Source organism: Bubalus kerabau, unplaced genomic scaffold, assembly GCF_029407905.1.
Source record: "Bubalus kerabau isolate K-KA32 ecotype Philippines breed swamp buffalo unplaced genomic scaffold, PCC_UOA_SB_1v2 scaffold_38, whole genome shotgun sequence".
Classification (NCBI taxonomy): domain Eukaryota; kingdom Metazoa; phylum Chordata; class Mammalia; order Artiodactyla; family Bovidae; genus Bubalus; species Bubalus kerabau.
In genome coordinates, this window is record NW_026577892.1 from 1 (window position 1) to 3,628 (window position 3,628).

A 3,628-nucleotide genomic window follows, 5' to 3' on the forward strand; every position below is an offset into this window, starting at 1 on the left:
TTCAGGGACAACCAGGAAGGGTGGTGACTGACTAGCCCACTCAAGATGGCTGTTCCCTTGCTCTCTGTCCGTCCCTTGCCCGACCAGTGCCTGCTTCATTTACACCTACTCTGGCCTTCCTACATACTTGCCTTGGGCACCAGCTAGTGGTTGTTCTTATCAAAGGGGCGGTGAGGTGTGTGCCCTTCTGTTGGTTTCCCTGGTAATCGATGAGCCCATCTGACATCAACTCCCCTGTAACTGGCAATCTCCCCCTCCACCAGGAGCAAAGACTGCTGCCAAGTCCTGAAGGTGTGTGCTGCACAGCGTGGGAGGTCGCTCCAGGACTTCGCTTCAGACACAGAAGCTCCCCATCTGTCAAACCACTGAAGTCTCTGTTGCCTGATCCATGTGTGCATGCTAAGGCACTTCAGTCAGGCCTGACTCTTTGCAACTTTATGGGCTGTAGCCCGGCAGGTCCCTCTGTTCATGGGATTCTCTGGTCAAGAACACTGGAGTGGGTTTGCTATTCCCTTCTCCAGGGGATCTTCCTGGTGCAGGGATCGAACCCCCATCTCCTGTGTCTCCTGCATTGCTAGTGGATTCTTCACCGCTGAGCCACCGGGGAAGCCCTCTGTTGCCCAATCCAGGCTTTCATCAGTCTTGAAGCTGGGCAAATGCAGGCTTTGTAGGCCTGTGAGGTGCAGTCCAACAGGTGGGCATAAAGAGACCAGTTTCCAGAGCCCCTCAGGAAGGGGTGAGACACTTGACAGCTTGGGGTGGTGGTGACAATTACCAAGAGCAGAGGTGGTGGGGCGGGGGAGTCCCTGGGACCTGCCAGGGTGGAATAGGAGAGTTTGAGAGGAGCCTGCCTGGGCCTGTGGATCTCCCCCGGGGGGACTTAGGAGAAAGGGTTCCTCAAATACACTGATAAATATACTCTGCACCGTAATAGGATTCCATTTGAAACGGTTGCAGCCGAGGTGTTATGAGCCCATTCTTGAGTGACAGAAAGCTAGGCTGTTCCTCCATTTCGAAGGTATTATTTTATTTTCCTTGTTCCTAAAATAGCACAAAGGAAGGCTTCTGTTTGTTCTTTTACCTTGTGCTAATCCTAGAACAACATGAATATGCTGACTGTACACGGATCTTGAAACAACAGCGAAAACTTCCAACACGGGAAGACGATTAATTCCCACTCCTTTCCCCTTTCCTCTTGGATTCCAATGACTGGCTGTGTTTAACCCTAGTTTTGCCTACTCTTTCCCAGAAAAGTCACAGCTAACATGCATGGAACTACTAGCAGGAGCATAGATTCAGTAGGATGTGGGATTCCAGCTTGATTCTCCAGGGGCTGACATCTCATCAGAGAACTAGTCCTGAAGAGCATATGTTCAGTGCTGAGTTTGGGGGTCTGTATGATAATGGCTTCAGGAATGCAGCTGAGACAAAAATCCCTGAGGGTTGAAACACTCAAGCTTCTTGGAGAAGGTGGGCCTCCATGGATAGATGTAGAGAAGGAGTAAAGAGAGCAGGTGAGTAAGTCAGAAAGAGCAAAACAAATATTGTATATTAATGCATGTATGATATGCATTATGGCAGGCTACAGTCTATTGGGTCTATATGACCAAAGTCACGGCCAAAGTGACTCAGGATGCATGCACCACACATATATACAGAATCTAGGAAAACAGTACTGATGAACCTATTTACAGAGAAGAAATGGAGATGCAGATGTAGGGAATGGACTTGTGGACACGGCGGGGGAAGGAGAGGCTAGGACAAATTGAGAAGGTAGCATTGATGTATATACACTTACTCACTCTCAGAGTCACTCAGATGTGCCTGACTCTTTGAGACCCCATGGACTACAGCCCGCCAGGCTCCTCTGTCCATGGGATTTCCCAGGCAAAAATACTGGAGTGGGTTGCCATTCCCATCTCCAGGAGATCTTCCCAATCCAGGGATCAAACCTGAGTCTCCTTCATTGCAGGCAGATTCTTCACCATTTGAACCACCAAGGAAGCCCCATGTATGCTCATAACATGTGGGAGCCTGCTATAGAGCACAGGGAGCCCATCCTGGAGCTCTGTGATGACCTAGAGAGGTGGAATGCGGGGCGAGGGAGGCTCAAGAGGGTAAGGGGATACATACATATATATCATTATGACTGATTAATATTGATGTACGGCAGAGAGCACCACACCATTGTAAGGCAATTATCCTCCAATTTAAAGATACATAGAGAGAGAGATAGGCAGGTGGAGGGTGCAGGCGAGAGCAGCCTGTGTGGCGCATCTCTGTGGAAGAAGAGGGACCCAGTTCACTGGAGACAGCAGTCATGGCTGAAGCAATTTCAGATTCAGTGAAAGCCTAAAGTAGGACTTTCCCCAGATTAATGGAAACCCTGTGTGTTGCAAACATATCCATCAGAGCATTAGAGGGAGGTAACGGATGACCTGACTCCTGGGGCCTGCCAGCTGAATATGGAGTCGGGAGGGGGACAATGTTTGGAGAGGCTCAGCCTCTGTACATCTGCTTGCTCTCCTGTGTTGCTCTGCCCAGTCGGGGCTGAGATAAGAGTGCGTGTGCCCCTTCCTGCTCCCTGTAAACTCAGCTCGTATGAGGTCTTTCTCTCACTCTCTCCCTTTCTCTGCCTTTTCTGCTCACGGCCAGATGTTGAGAAGTCCTTCCTCGCTGTGAGTTTTGGATGGAATGTCCACGTGCGACATCAGTCTTTAGTGCGCATGCCCAGATGAGCAGGGAGGGTAAACGATGGGAACTCTAGCAATACCCACCTGGTCTGAGGATCACGAGTCTCCAGGCCCAGCTCTAACACTTTTTAGCTCCTTGAATGCTGGCATTTCAACTACCTGCTCTTCAGTTTCATTTATTTGTAAAATGGAGACATTAATACCTCCCTATCTACCTCACACAGTTTCCTTGAGGCTCAAATGAAATATGGGTGTGAAAGTGCTTTGGAGACAAAGAAATGTATTTATTAGGAGTGACTCAATAGTTGAGGGGTGAATGAGGGGGAAGGTGGTAAAACTGGGACATCTCAATAAATCCCATCCCGTCCTATGATTTTATAAAATTGTTTTACACTACTTTGTCGTTGGTCAGTAACTAGGTTGTGTCCGCCTTTGGCCAACCAGCCTCTCTGTCCATGGAATTCTCCGGGCAAGAATACTGGAGTGCAATGCCATTCCTTTCTCCCAGGGATTTTCCCAACCCAGGAATTAAACCCACATCTCCTGCTTGGCAGGTGGATCCTTTACCACTGAGCCACTAGGGAAGCCCTTTATATTCCTTCAATAAGTTGAATTAGATAGCTTTTCCTGCTGTTCTAACAACTCTCACTGTAGCGGTATCTTTTCTTCCTCCCTAGATCTCCTTACATGCAGAACCCAGGGCCTCCCTACATGTTCCAGCTCACCTTGCTCAGCTTCCTCACCAGCCACTGGGTCTCCCAGCCACTGAAGCAGCAATAAAAACTCTCACACAGCATCTCCAAAATCTCTCTGGACTTCAGTCATCACCCCAGGCCTTCCAGCAGCAGCTGATGTAAAAAATGTGAAAAGAGTTTTCCAAAAACGACAAGATGCTCCACACAGAGACTTGGATGTCACTTGGCTCCTCGCTTAGA

The 3,628-nt window shown here is 49.0% G+C and overlaps 1 long non-coding RNA gene across 1 annotated transcript; it reads left to right on the plus strand.

Annotated features, from left to right (window-relative positions):
* Positions 1-553: 553 nt before the first annotated feature.
* On the plus strand, positions 554-3,389 carry LOC129640724 (uncharacterized). Its single transcript, XR_008708936.1, has 3 exons — positions 554-694; positions 1,250-1,514; positions 3,371-3,389. It is a non-coding gene; the product is annotated as an uncharacterized LOC129640724 (long non-coding RNA).
* The last annotated feature ends 239 nt before the right edge of the window (positions 3,390-3,628 follow it).